The following is a 16,904-nucleotide window of genomic DNA, read 5'->3' as shown; positions in this document are numbered from 1 at the left end:
AAATCTTCTGTTTATCAAATTAAAAGTTTTTAAAAACTAATATTCAATTCAGGCAGCATAGAAATCGGCATCCTTCCAGAACACTCCAATGGGAATATGCTCATGCCTCTTTTTCCTATCCTATATATCAGGGTGGAGGGGCTGAGATGAAGGCAAAAGATACAGGCCCAAATAGACTAGCCTTCTTCTAGGCAGATCACCATCTGGACTCTGGATGAGATCATGCAGAGAAGCGACCTACTACAAATACCTCATTGCTAATCTGGAGACCTATATAAAGCCTTTACAGCTCAGAACCTTGTATGTATACTCTATGGGTGCTTGTGTGACAAGTATATTGAAAGTATCTCCTGGTTATAGCCAAGGAATGAATCTACATGCCCATTAAAACACATGTAAAAACTGTTTTCAGTAGCTGTTTTTTCTAACAGCTAAGGACTGCCAACAGTCCAAATATCCAACAACAAAATAAGTACATATGTACACAAACAAAGGCACAATATACAGCAATGAACAAAAATAAACTGTTGCTAATTTTAAAAATTGAATGAAGGCCGGGTGGTGGTGGCACAAGCCTTTCATCTCAGCACTCAGGAGGCAGAGGCAGGCGGATCTCTGTGAGTTAGAGGCCAGCCTGGTCTACAAGAGCTAGTTCCAGGACAGGCTCCAAAGCTACAGAGAAACCCTGACTCAAAAAAAAAAAAAAAAGGAATAAAGCCAGGCAGTGGAGGCAAACACCTTTATTTCCAGCACTTGGGAAGCAGAGGCATATGGATCTCCCCATAAGTTTGAGCTCAGCCTGGTCTACAGAGTGAGTTCTAGGACAGCCAGAGCTACATGCAGAAACCCTATTTCAAAAAAAAAAGGAATTTTACAGACACTAGGCTAAATAAAGAAAACCATTAAAAAAAAAAAACTTTTTTTTTTGTGGTTCAAGAGAAAATCCAATCTAGACTGATGGTGATGAGAAAGGTAAATTACCTTTGGAAAGTACTAAGAAAGAGAATGAAGACGTTTATGATGTCATAAATGTTCAGTATCTTTACTTGATTAGACATTATATATATAAAAATTCATTAAGCTAGCCATTAGAAAGCATTCCTGCACTAAGAACTAGAACAGTAGTTCTCAACCTGTGGTTGAGGTCACATATCAGATTTTTACATTATGATTCATAACAGTAGCAAAATTATACTTATTATTATTTGCTTGTTTGTTTGTTTTTTGAGACAGGGTTTCACTGCAGCTTTGGAGCCTATCCTGGAACTAGCTCTTATAGACCAGGCTGGCCTCGAACTCACTGAGATCCGCCTATCTCTGCCTCCCGATTGCTGGGATTAAAGGCGTGCACCACTACCGCCAGGCAAAATTACAATTATTTAGTAGCAATGAAATAGTTTTTTGATTGGTGATTGCCACAACATGAAGAACTGTAAGGGTCGCTGCATTAGAAAGATTGATAACCAATGAACTAGAAGATGACTTCATTCAAATACACAGCCACGTCCCTTCAGGGAAATGATTAGGTTTTATGCCCTTTTTGTAACCCTCTTAGTTGGCATACAGTCACATAAGGCACATAGGAGATTACTGGTAAACCTGATACTAATAACTCAGTAATCTGAGAAGAGACTTTTAAAAAACAGAAAGAAAGAAAGAAAGAGAGAGAGAGAGAGAGAGAAAGAAAGAGAGAAAGAAAGAAAGAAAAGGAAGGGAAAAATAACAAGATTAGAGAAGTAGATGAGTAAAGGCACCGAGGTGTCCCCACATGACAATGATCCAAGTTCAGGATTTTCTCTGAGCCCTATCCTTAAGACTCTAAGATCCTCAGCATCACTTTTCTTGGAGGGAAAATCAGGAATCATAGTATTCCTTTTAAACACCAGGGTTTTTGTTTTTCGAGACCAAGTTTCTCTCACTATTTAGCCCAGGATGATTTCAAACTCAAAATCTTGCCCCAGACTCCTCAGTACTGGGCTAATGGGTGTGTAGCATCATCATTCCTGGTTCAAATAATTGTTTCACACCAGTGTTCACAACTAGTTCAGCAGAAAATATCTTACAAATAGGCTGGGTATGTGACTCTAAGGAAACTATTCAACCACTACTGCATATAGAATGTCTTTATGGATATATAGCTCTATTGAAGAGACCCGCATTATGATGAAGCAGTGTAAGAATGGAATACAGGGGTCAAGCCTAGGGCCAATGATTAGAGAGCTGCTCATTCTACCCAGAATTAAATAAGAACATAACATCACTGCACAGGTATTGTCACAGAGCAAGGGATCAGATACAAAAAACAAGAGTGCTAAAAAAAAACAAAACACACAAAAAAAAACAGTAAGATTGTTGTAAAATGCAAAGTTAAACAATTGTTAATACGAGATGGGAAGAGGAAGGGCCAGAGAAGAGAAAAAGATCAAAAATGCATAGTGTGAAGTTCAAGAAATAAAAAACAAAAGTCAGTTTTTACAGCAATATGAGAAGGCATGCTAAGCAGAAGAAAGAATCTAACTGAAGAATCTAATGGTTCATTCAGTAAACAGCTCTCATTAGTACAACTGGAGCTTGAGGTTTATGGTGGAGAAAATGCAGATGAGCCGAAGGGATGATGAAAGGCCTTGTAATGACAGAACTAAATCCTGGAGCTAAAGAACAATGGGTGTTAAGTAAGGAGCAATGAGATCCGCATTATGTTGGAAGCAGTATAAGGGATAGAATACAGGGGTCAAGCCTAGGGCCAGAATTAAATAAGACCATAACATTACTGCACAGTATTCTACCACAGAGTAAAGAATCAGATACAAAAAACCCAAAATGCTAAAAACAATGAGTGCTGTAATATGCAAAGCTAGATGACCCAAAGAAAGTATTTACCTTCATGAATGTATATTCTAGAATTAAATACTATCTATCTCTATAAGGAAGCTTCTGAAATCAGATGTGTAATATATATATGTAAATTATCTCTCTCTGCTTTTTGTACATGTTACATTACAGGATCTGTAACACAAAAATGGATGCAGTACAATCCCTGGAACTGAGGTTTGTACAGATTATTGACAGGGTTTCTCTTGCATCCATTATTTACATATACGCTTACACACAGAAACCGAGACCCTGTGACACTAAGAATTATCAAAGGTCACACTATTAGCAGTACAGTGAAGACAAGAATGCATGCCATACATTTCTAGAGATTGCTTTAGTGTATGTTATGATTCTAGAATTTCGAATGATAATTCAAAACCCACTTTGGTACTCTCATTTTCAGTACTGTAATAATGAAACTATAAAACCATTTTTATGGCTTATATGCTTCACAAGAAAAACATATCTATTAAATATGACTATATTTGGCCAAAGAATATTGTCTTTAAGTCAACACAAGAGCACTCTCCCACCACATACCCACCACACACACACCTTTATATATAATCAAATAACCAGTATTTTGAAGTGTTTTTAACATTTAGCTGTACGTCTTTTTTATTTTGTTGTGCTCCCCCCATAGCTTTTAGGTAACTATCTTTTTTTCACTAGTACAAACAGAAAGATGTGGCAACATTGACAAAAGCCTGAAAAAACTGTATAATCCACAAACTTGCACTGTTCAAACTGTTTGCATTTTTGGACTTATCTAATTTTCATGTAAGCTGCTCACTGAAATGGATTCAAGGAATGTTCAAGTATGAAATCAGATGGCTCTCCACCACGCATCCACCTCCTAAAGACAGCTCCAAACATAATAAGTTCCATTTGTGTTGCTACAGATTTTCTTCATGCTCACATCATAAACACATTTTCAAAGAGACAACATTTACTTAACACCCAAACTCTACTAATCATAATTTAATTTTTGAAAAAATAATTCTGAAGGCAGAGAGCTGACCTGGTTATCACACCAAATGTCAATATTACTTGCAAGTTACTTAAGGAAAATAATCTGATTCTCAAGAACAGTGGTTTTTCCTCACAACATCAGAATTTAGTGATTTTCTTTATTTGTTGCTTCCTTCTCCATGTAGGATGCATTACAGCAATCGCTGCACCTCCAATCAGCATCATGCCATCTAGCAGATGAGCCAGTCTTTGCAGATGGGTCCATCTATGAAGTCTGAAAGCTTTTCAAAAAAAGAATTTAATGCTTCAGGATTTTGCCTACTTTGTCATTTGTTTTTCTCTCAAAAAACAGTTTGAAGATGTTGATCTACTTGAATGTTTTAGGCTTTGGTTTCAACCAAATACTTTTTCAATTTTCAGTTTTGATGGACATAAAAGCCGATCCAGTACATTGGTGTGAGAAAATGAAAACCAACCTATCCCATCCCCAAGACCTACTATCATTCAATACATTCTCTTGGTTGCTTTGTCTTATGACTGCAAAATGCAAACCTTCAGTACCTTCTTCCTAACCTTTCTGATTTAAAGGCAAAAGAAATGCCTTTAAATGCCTTTTTAAAAAACTGACAAAATGGCAAAGCAAACTTCTTTGCTTCAATCGCTCTGCTTACATCGTATTTCCTGCGCATGGTAATGTACCTGCTCCACAGTAATGTTTCCTCAGACTAAGATGACATTAGACTGTCTAACCAGGACAACTGTCAGGCAAATGCACAGACACTCTGACACATATTTTTAAATCACTCACGGGCAGATACATAGAAGTCATTTTAAATTCCACCTAAATCTGGCAGAGTCATCAAGGACTCTGTAAGATCTAAATTCCAGAAAAACTGATGTACCAGGATCCTCTAAAAGGGCTCGATAGGCCATTCTTAACAGGTTGCCAATGCTGCTTTTACGGAAATCTGGCTTTGAGACCTCTCTTCCACAAATGCTGTACAGAAAGGACACTTATTGGCACTATCTGACTGCCTAAGACTCAGGCAAATTCAGGACACATTAAACCATGCAGGACCATGAAACAGAAAAGTCCAAATCGCACAGCCGTCCCTACTCCAGGAACTAAATCCTCCCTCAACCTTCGGGTACTCGCTTCCAAAAAACAAACAACAACAACAAAAAAAAACCCATCCAGACAGCAAGCCCAAGTCGGGTATCGCTTCTCCCAAGTCCGGCGCGTCCCCAAAGGGATCCCGGGGCCAAGAAAACAGTAGAACAAATCCTCTGTGTCTCCAACTAGGCAACTGCCCCGATCAATCTTCCAACTAAGCACTGAGTCAAATCTCATCTAAAGGAAAGAGACCAGATCGAAACCGTTAGATACCGAAAACCACAAGTAGTGCCATGGAGTGGCTCCTGAACCCGGGTCTGGCACCCCTGGAGACTCAGAGCCTGCTGAGCCGCGCCCACACGGCGAGATCACTCTCTCCGTCGCCCCGAAAAGGACTGGGGACCGTCACGCACAGTTACCGCCCCCCTCTGGGCGAAGCAGAAACCCCAATACAGACGCCGGTCTCCCCTGGCTCGCTCCCGCCCCCACCCACACCCACCCAGTCGGTTCCTGCCCGGGAGGGACAGAGGCAGCGCCCTATCACCCCAAGGCGACCTTAAACAAACACTGGTCTCCGGAACCCGAACACCCTCCTGCTTCACTTCAGGAATGTCAAGCAGACCCCTCCCCGCTCGTAGCTTCCCGTGCCTCAGGACCTGGCTAAACTGTATTCTGCGCCCTCCAAGTGCCCGGGATCTTCAGAATGGTCCCCTCGTCCCAGAACAGCGCGATGCCAGCACACGGGCTCTCAAGACACGGGCAGCGCTCCCGCGACCCTAGAGACCCTGGACCGTCCGGGCGGCCACCCACCCCCACCCCAAAGCCGAAGGAGCTCCGGGACCCCCGATCCCCGCCGCGTCACCGAGATCCCCGCACTCGGAGCGCCGCGCATCACCGGGAGCCGCCCCCGTCGCGAGCCCGCCTGCCACGGCCGCCCCGGGTCGCCTCCTAGGCGCGACCTGCCGAGCACCCTCACCTGAGGCGCATCGGCGGACAAGCGGGACCCCAGAGCCCTGAGGAAAACTGAAGTGGTAGGCGGAGACACGGCGGCCCAGGCCTGCGTTGCCGCAGCTCCAGGCTCTCGGCGAAGAAGTGCTCGTGTGAGAGAGCCCGCCCGCTCCGCGCGCTACCGGGCAGCCGAGCCGCCGCCGTGCCCGCGGTTCTTCACGCGAGATCCCAGCCACGGTGAGGGGCGAGGCCACGGAGGGGCGGAGACTCCTCGAGCGACAGCCCCGGAAGCCAGTTAGCAGCGATGCAGGAGGCGGGGCCACCACGGGGCGGGGCCATATTGAAGGGCGGGCCCATGTTGAGAGGCGGAGACTCCTTGAGTGACAGTTCCAGGAACCTGTCAGCGATGGCAGCGCTGGAGGCGTGACTCAAAGCTTACTGTGACCAATTGCAAAAGGGAAAAGGTGGTTCTCCCCGCCTCTCATCAATAACAAGCGGGCAAAAAGGTGTTGCTGACCTGAAGAAGTATCGAGACCTGGGCGTTTGTTTGCAAGGTAGTTTAGGTGACGCGGTTTGGGTTAAGTTTGGACCTGCTCGGCCGCCGTAGAGCGTCCTGCTTTAGCGGAAAAGCTGAATTTGATGTTGGTAAACTGAGGCGCTGTTACCTTTGTTTACACTGCTATCTGAAGTAAACAGGGAAGTCCCATCTATCAGCCTGAAGACTTACAGCCTCAGTTTACCCTCGTCTGTCTTCCCCCTTTAATGTAGATTCCCCTATTTCGGCCTCTCACTTTTTTACCTCAAATTAGGCTACATTATCATGGATGCTTCAAGCTCCAACCCAGTACATCTCGTCTAACAAAGGACCCTTCCCATTCATTTGTGCGTTAAACTTAAAGTCTTCTACAAGAGTAGAAACGAAATCTTACTGGCGTGCTAACCTAACAAGTCCCCAAATTACACGACAACATGTTTCTCTGCGGACCTAGGGCCCAGCAGTGTTTGGCACAGGCGGGGCATTGAATAAATGTGAAAGGAATGGACGGAAATTGCTACTATCAGGACTGGCCTCAGAAATTGGGCTTCCCTAGCCTTTCCTTTACGGGGGCAGCCATTTCTCCCACACTTAAGCCCTTCTCTCATTATTTTGCCTACCCTGTAGCCCTCGTCTTCCCCTAGCCTCCCTTGTCCTCAGTAAAAAAGTACCCTCTTTCTCAAAGTTAACCCCGCCGTGGTGCACTGGATCTCAACCAGGCCTAGACTGTTCGATCCGCTTCCCCCATTACCAGACATACGCAGTAGCTCCTATTCTTCGAACAGAACAAGACTGCCCCACCTGTCCAACCCACTCCAGCTGCCTTATCCTTCCAAGAATCCTGCTCCTTGAGAACGTTGAAGTGGATTTGTGATCTCCACTCTCTCACTGCTTATTTCTCCCACTCCAGTGCTGCTTTTGCCCACACAATCTGCTGCTCTCTCAGCTCCAAAAGACCTCTTTCCTATAATAGACAAATGATCCATTTGATGGGACATTTTCCCCAATGGCCTCTCTGAAGCACAGTGACAATGCTAAGGGTGGCTTCCTTTAGTACCTGCCTGTGCTCTTTTAATTTTATAGCTACCTTTTTTTTAAAAAGTCTTCTCTCCCAGTTTGAAAATGGTTGACTATTGATGGCCCCTTATCTTATCCCACACCTTGTGCATAATAAGAAAAATGTCCACACACCACTGCACACTCTGAGAACCACAAATTGGTTCAGACAAAAGCTGTGAGAAAAAATCCAGAGGGGAGAGAGGCGGCTGTGAAGCTCGAGCTGGGTGGTAAAATAGTAGGTTGGCCTTTATAAATGAGAGGCAGAAATGGAAGCCTTTCAGAGAAAAATAATATGAACCAGAATAAAGATAAAAGCCCTTGAGCTGAGCCTGGCTGCAGGTTGGACTGTTCGGTACATAGATTCATAGGCGGGAGAGAGGGGGAAGATCAGAAAGAAGCCAGACGGTGAAAGGCTACCAAGCCATGGTAATTGGAGCTGATTTGGAGTTAAATGGAAAACTTGAACCGATCCCAATATGTATAGGAGCTCTGAGGAAGCTAGGCATGGAAGCACTCCTACCCAATGTCTACATATATAAAACACATAAAACAAGCTAAAATACTGTGAAATTTTAAAGCGCATACCCTTTTGCCTTAACAAATATACTTAGTAAATATCTTGGATGGCCAGGTTGGGATTCAAAATCCTGTTAACAGGGTGAGTGCCTCAGAGCTCCTGGCTGGAACCAGGCAGACTAAAGAGAGAGAATGCAGAGAAGCCTTCCTCCCAGTGCTTCCTAGCCCACTGTGATAATTAACATTATCAACCTAATAGGCCCCACAAGCATTGGCAAGGCATATGGGCACGTCTGTGAGGATTGATCGAAACTGGATCAGCTGAGATGGGGAGGCCCAACCTAAATGCGGGCGGCACCACTACATGGGGAGGATTCCCAGACGACGTGAAGGAAGAAAGGCAGCTGAGCGCAAGCATTCATCTCTCTTTGCTTCCAAACTGATTGCGACGTGGCCCAGTAACTCAAGCTCCCACCTCCATCACTCCCGGCCATAACGGACTGTAGCCTGTGTGAGTCAGCATAAAGCCTTCCTTTCTCGGGGATCTTGCTTCAACAGTACGTCAAGGAACCAATACACCAATCCAGGCCCACACTATGACGTAACTACCGCTCTGTGGCCTCTTGGGCTCCCATCGCCAAGCTTCGTTCCCACTTTACCCACTCTAAAGCAGTCATTTGACAAGCACTTCGAGAGTTTAGGGAGGGAGCCAGCAAAATGACTCAGGCACGTGGAAAGACCTTCCAGAACCCAGGATAGAAGGAGAACACTGATTCCTGAGAGCTGTGCTCTGACCTCCACACATGTGCCATGGTACATGTGTGTGCACACACTCACAAATCATCTTTAAAGCCAAGAAAAGAGCCTAAGGATGCACACCTCAGGATCTAGGGGAAGCCCACATGGACCTTGGAAGTGGGCTCAGAGCCATTTGGGTGGGGAATTCTGCCTTCTGGGTACTTGGAGGAAAGTCTGTCACAGTGCAGCTAACTAAATAGCTCTATGAGCACACAGCTCTCTGCTTAACAGATCCCTGTTCATTATGAAGGAGGGCTGGTGCAGAGTCGTTTAAAGAGAGGATGTGCAAACCCAGTGAGTCTCTTAGGAGTGACGGGTCCTGCCAGTTTAGATCTTGAAGAATAGATGCGTATTTCTATGCTTCTTCGAACTTGGCCCTTGCACTGTTGTCTTAGAGGCAGGAATGTACTAAAGCGAAAACTGCACCCTTGACTTCACATCCATATGGGCCCTCTTCTCTCCAAGGCTCAGTTCCATGGATTGTGTCACTCCAACGCTCCTCTTAATCATTGGTGTATCAGAAATCTGCTGAAAAATTGAACAGAGATGAAGTGCTCTCAGCCGGCGGGACATCCAACCTCAGAGCACTTACTTTGTGCTTGACGTCTAAATAAAAAAATGCGTTGGAAGTCAGAAGCCCCTGAAGAGGCTGTGTGCAAAGGGCACACACCGGGGGTGTGTGCTGAAAAGGCAATAAGCCATTGTAGACTGGGCACCTTTCTCACCATCTGTCTTTGTTGTGTTATGCATCAGTCTGTGACCTGACAGTCATCTCTGTTCCCACAACCTCTCCATCTGCTACCAAGAGCTTCCTTCCTTGTGTTTTGCTCTTAGAGCCGCAGAGGGACCAGAGCTACCTTGGTCTCTACTTTAGGGATCAAAGCAGAGAATGCCATGGAAGGGTTCGGCTGCTTGGCGGTGATGCTGAGGTGATTTTTAGCAGGTGGCTTTGGCACTGGCTTGATCTTGGCACTGGGGTCTGCTCCGTAGCCTTATCGTCATCATCTGTGACTGTTTTTTGCCAACTAGCAATAGAAGAGAACCAGCCTGTTTCTTCCTGAGTTTTTACCATCTGCAGCCTGCATTCTGGCCTATTAGTCTGAACGACTACAACTGAAAAGTTCTAGCCCTGATGGTAGGGATGTCTTACTGGTGTCCTGCCCTGAGCAAACCCTGGCAATAGGTACATGCTGGCCAACCTCATCTTCATAAGGGCTACACAAGACAGTAGTCCTCAAAAAGCTGGAAGAAGAGATGAGTCACCTGTAAAAAGCACTTGCTGTTCTTTCAGAGAACCTGAGTTCCATTCCCAGCACCCACAGGGAGGCTTGCAACCTCCTGCAGCTCCAGTTCCATGGGATCCAATGCCATTTTCTGGCTTCCATGGGCACTGCATTCATATGCAAGCAAAACACGCATGAACATAAAAATAAAATCAAACAAACTTTTTTTAAGTTGGAAAAAGAAACCCAGTTATATCCAACTTCTGCTCTTTTAGAGTTTTCGAGAACAGTTATTTGGTTAGGTTGGAGAGCTGAAGTCCTGTATGAATTGCCCTGGTATCCGCCTCCCCATTTACTGACCCCTGACTACGTCTCTGACTACGTTTTGTTGCTGTTTGTGTGGTCATTGTCGAAGATAAGGCTCGAAGGGGGAAATATCAACAGTCTGGTGATGACTTTTAAAGGTTCACGATTGACTTCATGCAGCTCCTCTCCAGAAATGGAGTTTGCCACCTTTCCCCTCTGCATGAGGGACACCTTCTGGCTCACTGCTAGCAAACTATGTCAGAAAAGAGAGCCTGGGACTTCTGGAACCAGATTCTCAGAAGCACTGCAGCTTCTCTCTTGATCTCTCTTTCATCACACACTCTGAGGGACCAATTGCATAAGGACCTCCAAACAGGTGTGTACATGGCAATAGACCAGGCCTCCATGAAACACCTGCGTGAGTGAGCCACCTTGGTGATCCCAGCCCCACAAAATGAATCTTTAAGGGCTATATTAATATAGAATATATATGTGTGTATATATTTAGAATTGTTTACAGGTTGTGGTCTGACTAGCCCAACAGTAGCCCATCCTGATGGAAAAGTCAAGATTCTGGTAGTTGTTCAGTCCATGGTAGATGTTTCAGCTGGACTTGAGAATCCCTAAAATGGGAATCCCTAAGAAATGTGTTCTAACAATACCAGAAAAGGAATGCCTCAACATCAGGATAGATGAACTTGCCATCAAGAGTGAGAGCAAACAGGCAAAAAGCAAAAGCTCCCTTCTTCCATGCCCTTTCATGTGGGCTGCTACTAGAACATGTGGTCCAGATTTAGGGTGGGTCTTCCTATCTCAAATGATCCAATCAAAAGTCAGGTGTGGTGGTGCACACCTTTAATCCCAGTACTCAGGAAGCAGAGCAGACAGATGTCTGTGAGTTTGAGGTCAGCTTGATCTACACAGAATAGCCAGTGATACATAATGAAACCTTACCACAAAACAAAACCATCCAATCAAGAAAATCCTTTACATATGTGTGCATCTGTTTGAGTTTTAGTTGATTACAAACATAGACAACCTCATGAGAGGTGTTGAGCCAGAACCACGAAGGGAAAGTCTCTCCTGGTCCCCACATAGACTATGTGAGATGTTGCGCGTCTATGGTCTGAAAACTCTTTATTCAGGATCATTTATTAGGCAGCAAATCTATAGCTACTGCATTTATTATGAGTAGTTCAATCCGTTCCTACCCCTGCACAGAAATCTACCTTCCCACAGCATCAGACACCCACGGAGCAAGGACAATGGAGCAGCAGCCACAACTCACTGCAAAAAATACAAGGGTTTCTACACCCATAGGAAGTAGAAGAAACCCTTTCCCGATGGAAACAAAGATTTGGTGCTTTAAAGTCCCAGCTCTTAAGAGCATTACAGCAAGAGAGAGCATCAAGCATGGAACCATTTGGAGCAGTTAATAGTAGGTCTTGAGCAGTAGGGGAACCTTTGCCTCTGAGGTCATTTGACAAACCCACCACTTTCAGCCAATCTTGTGGAAAGTATATGTTTCCATAAATACAGAGGGGAAAAAGCATCCTCTTACCCATCTTGATTAGCTCAGAATAAAAACTTGAAAGATCTATCTGTAGGGCTCCTATCAAAAGAAAAGTGACATTTTTAAGGACATGAAGTGTTCATATAAGAAAGGGCCTTGTTTGACAGCAAGAAGATTGAGATTACTTCTGAATATGATAGTATGTCTCTGAAGTCTTAATATGATGAATTGAAATTCAGTAAGTAGTTTCTCTACCTAGTTAAAAATGAGGACAAGATGGCTCAGCATATCAAGGCTTGCTACCAAGCCTGATGACCCAAGTTCAATCCCCAGGACCTGCACGGTGGAAGGAGAGAACTGAGTCCCCAAAGTTGTCCTCTGGCCTCCAAACATGTGCTTCAGTATGAACTCCCCCCACTGTAATTAAATATATCTAATTTTAATGAGAAAAATCATTTATAAAAGGAAAACTATTTAGCCAATTTATACACATGCATAATAAACTGCATTTTATACATATACAAGACATAAAGATAGGTCATACATACAGATCATTTACAAACTGACTAGCAGTTAGCTTATAGCTAAGAAAATGCATTTGAATACATACACATCTCCATGGCTCAAATATGTAGTAGATATTCTATTGCTTTTAGCAATGAGAAGAAAAGTTAATTATCTGAACCACAAGATCCCGGGGGAAAAATAAAGCTTTGTTCTCCACCCTTCCTTCAACCCGCTACTGTCAAATATAAAAACAACAAATAACTAAGGGTAGGGCATTGTGAAGAGTGGGGGTGGGGGAGAAAAACAAACAAAACCACAACAAAGTCAACACAGTTGCTGCAGAAGCAGAAGAAAGAAAAGAATAGATGGAGGAATTTCTCGTAGGACACAAAGACTTCCACTCCCGAAGGCCAACCCTACAGACTGCATGAAAGAATGATTTCCAGACTGATGATCAGGACACTATTACTGGAAGAAACAGAAAGACTATTTCAATCTTTGGCACGGGGAGCCACACGGCTAAGATGAGAATCACACATATAGTACTTATTAAGTAAGTACTTAGTAAATAAGGCTGACCTTGAACTCCTGACCTTCCTGCCTTCACCTCTGGAGTGCTGGGATTATAGGTTTGCATCATCATAGCTGCTGTGATGGGTGCTGGGGTTCAGACCCAGGGCTTTGTGGGTGTTACATAAGCACTCTATGACTGAGCTACATCCCACCCTGTCTTTTGTATTTGTCTTAAACCAACTGGAGATTACTGTCTGAAAAAGTTCTAACATAGGCAGCCAAGGACTATTATAGAGAGAAAATGGGTAGCTCTTGGGGTGAGGGTGGGTGCTTCTTGGTGGAATAAATAATACAGACAAAAGCTTCGAGTTCATAAAAAGGACAAACAAGTCTATGGAGAATAATACATACCAGAGCACAGGTCGGGATCCAGTTGCAGACAGATGTGAAGGTAGTCACGGTCTGAGCTTGATTCAAAACCAAGTCCAAGTCACCAGAAACTTTAAAGCCTAGCAGCGACCCGGCCAACCTGATGCGAGAGAATAACCAGTGTGATCTCACAGGCTGATGTGAAGTAGGGACACCCCAAGAATGAGACAATGAGGGCAGATGCCAAGAACAGATTTCACCCAAGACGTGTGACCTCACCAGGAGGGAACTTCTCAGCAAGGCAGTGCAGTCAGTAGATAATAGAAGATAGTAGATAGATAATAATTTCAGTAGATAATAGAAGGGAACTCTCGATGTTCTGACTTGAGTGATTGAATATCTTAGAAGCATAATCCCTACGACAGGTCATGAACACATCCCACAGATGTTCCCTATGAGGCCAACACTCAGAGAGGAGTTTGATACGTCATCATAAATGAAGACTGACATCATTGGGGCATACAGACACAAAACAAATAAGGAAACTCAGCCATGATACATGCCTTGGGAATTACTAGGCTCTACAAGATCGTGCTGGGGCACCTATCCCAACCCCATGAGTCTTTGAGGATCAGAGGAAGTGTCCCAGCAGAAATGACAGCAAGGGTAAGTCTCAGGCAGGAATAGGAGCTAAGTGTAGTGGAGGGGGCTGATGGGCACTTTGGCCCAGGAGAAGGAAGCATGTGCTAAGATTAGATGATGCTTCATCGGAGACGCGAAAGATTCCAGCGTGACTTATCCAGTGATGTAAAAGGTGTCGGAAGATTTAGGTAGGAGGCAGTAGGATGTCAATTTCTATCTGTTGTCAGTCTAAGAGCAATACTAACATGCTTTTGTGAGGTCAGTCGATTCCATTTGCCGTTTTGATCACACACAAAAAGAAGCCAAAGAAGGACCAACCTCATTTATAGTCTAGGTTGGTGGTCAGCAGATGTTGGGGGTGAAGATTATGGAGAAAGTCTTCTGCCTTGAAACTATCTCCTCTGCAAATTGCTGACTGCAGTCATTTGACATAATGAACACAAGGTGGAAAATGCTAAGTCTTCTAAGAAGAGGCATTTGTACCAAGTTACAAATAACTCAGATGAACTTTCTTGAGAATAGGTTAATGTCTGTGTGACACACACTTTTCTTCAGGAAATATCATGCGTGTGTGTGTGTGTGTGCGTGAGCGCACACACACACACACACACAGAGGGAGAGAGAGAGAGAGAGAGAGAGAGAGAGAGAGAGAGAGAGAGAGAGAGAGATGTGCTCCTGATAAGAAACCCATCACAGACCAAAGTTAATGATTGCACTGAAATCCAGCTTGGAAAACCAGTGTTTTTATTGGGATTACTACCAGGGGTAGGGTTAAGCAGAGATGATCCAAAGCAGCTACATTTTGGGAAAACCCACCTCAACATGAGCGAGGTTTATCAAAGTTCCAACCCTGGAGTTCTCTGCACAGAGAACTTGCAAGCTAAATCTCTCTGGAGCCCTGTTGGTCACAATCTCTCCAGCTGCCTTACTCCCTTTGTAAAGCTGGGGAGGGGCCTTTGAGAAGCTTCCAAGTTTTCATTTTCCTAGACTTGCAACCTTGTGTCTACCTTCTGAGTCTCCAGTGCCTCCCCCTCCCTCCTAGAGGGAAAGGTTCAACTCCCAGGAACCAGTCATCTAACCTGGGTGTGTAGATCAGAGAGCAATGGATAGCGAGGATCTGGCGCTGAATGTAGGAAGCAGGGCAAGTCCTAGAGATGGGTAGGAGGCATACAGTGGAAACACTCCCGGCACCAGAGAGAATGCTTAGTGCCTACCACATGCTTGGCGGGATTTGCAGAAAGAAAAGAAAGGAAGGAAGGAAGGAAGGAAGGAGGGAGGGAGGGAGGGAGGGAGGGAAGAAGGGAAGAAGGAAGGAAGGAAGGAAGGAAGGAAGGAAGGAAGGAAGGAAGGAAGGAAGGAAGGAAGGAAGGAAGGAAGGAAGGAAGGAAGGCAGGCAGGCAGGCAGGCAGGCAGGCAGGCAGACAGTTTGGCTTGTTTCAGGTTTTTAAAAAATTGTCTTTCTTCTCCATATACGTCATCATGTATAATCGGCCCTCTGTATCCTGATTCTACATTCATGGACACAACCATTCTTGGATCAAAAAAATCTGGGTCCATACTGAATGTGAATAGGCTCTTTCCTCTTGCCCTCACTCCCTGTACGGCACCCACTCACATGGCATGGATGCACTGTTGCCCATTACATGGCATCTAGGCATGAAGTGCTCGGGAGGATGCTCACACTTGTCTGTACTATTCAGTTTTATATGAGGAACTTGAGCATCTGTGGCTTTGGTATCCTGGAAGCAATCCTTCAAGGACATGAGGGACCCTGTTTCTAAGACTTGGACCAAGGAATGCAGGGAAAGGAGCACAGACACTTTCAAATGCACATACCTCATAGCTCCTGATCCCCCAACTACAAGACAGAATGGCTTTGCCTTCTAATGAGAAAGGTGCACAGCTTTTCCAAGAAGGCTGGAACCTGAGGATAGACAAGCACTGTGAGAATCCCAGAAGGCTAGTAAGCAGAGAACTATGGGTAGGCAGACACTACAAGGTTCGAGTCCAGCATCCAGACTGTGGTGACCCTCTTTCACTGAAGACTCACTTGAAATAGCCATTGCCCTTTTTCTGACATACGTTTAGAAGCCTTTGAGACAAACTGTTCGTTAGCAACTGTGGTGGTTTGAATAGGTAATGTCCCCCATAGGTTTACGTATGCGAACTCTTTCCCCAATTCTGGTGGTATTTAGGGAGGTTATATAACCTTTGGGAGGCGAATCTTTGCTAAAAGGAAGTATGCCACCGGAAATGGCTTTAGCTTTGCCTGCTCCTCTCTCCCCTTCCTGTGTGTAAGGGAAGAAAATGCGATCATCCAGCTTCCTTCTCCTTAACACGATGGAATTTATCCCTCTGGAACCATAAGCTAATACAAACCCTCCCTTAAGTTGCTTTTGGTCATGGTGCTTTATTACAGCCACAGAAAAGTGACAAATACAGCGCCCCCCAGAGATTTGGTTTAAATAGCCACCGTGAATCACTGCCCTTGGCAGAGTGTGTCCACACCTGGAGAATTTTTTCACATGTATTAGGACAAAAAAAGAAAGAAAGACTGCTTTTGCATAATAAAGATCAGCTTCTTCTTTTCTTTCCGCACTGTATAAAATACAGACCTCTTATTTTTTCGGGTTACATTTTGACTAAAATATCCCTCCTCTGTGTTCTTCCAACTCTGTCAAAATGAGAAGCACTTAGGAATAATTAAGTAAAGTTGTGGTGTTAATATGTTAATGTTAACCTGACCTTTCGCTGATTTCAAATTAACCAATGGGGGAAGGCAGTAATTTCTTAATGACAGCATTATCCTCATTAATGAGTACTAGATGGTACAAGGAAACCTTCCTGAGAACCAGCATGGATTATGTGTTCAGAACAACCTTAGCATTTTGAAGGTTGCATGACTGAAGGGTCTGAAATTGAATTTGGTGATTGGATATCTGCAAAAGTAAGAGCCATGTTAGCAATGATTCCTTCCCTCTGGTGTGTTCTAAAGATTGTTTCCATGGCGATCTA

At 44.3% G+C, this 16,904-nt stretch overlaps 1 protein-coding gene across 2 annotated transcripts in view; it reads right to left on the bottom strand.

Moving 5' to 3' along the window:
• The window catches only part of Glce (glucuronic acid epimerase), a 75,556-nt gene extending 69,414 nt beyond the window's left edge, over nucleotides 1–6,142 (bottom strand). Inside the window, exon 1 of one of the 2 annotated variants that reach the window (XM_075965588.1) lies at nucleotides 5,937–6,142. The gene's annotated coding sequence lies outside the window, so the exon portion shown is untranslated. The remainder of the gene's footprint in view (nucleotides 1–5,936) is intronic. The other variant, XM_075965587.1, reaches the window with a different exon arrangement.
• Between the last annotated feature and the right edge of the window lie 10,762 nt (nucleotides 6,143–16,904).

This window comes from Microtus pennsylvanicus, chromosome 3, assembly GCF_037038515.1.
Source record: "Microtus pennsylvanicus isolate mMicPen1 chromosome 3, mMicPen1.hap1, whole genome shotgun sequence".
Classification (NCBI taxonomy): Eukaryota; Metazoa; Chordata; class Mammalia; order Rodentia; family Cricetidae; genus Microtus; species Microtus pennsylvanicus.
Note: the sequence above shows the minus strand (reverse complement) of the source record. Positions and strands in the feature narration are given on the sequence as shown.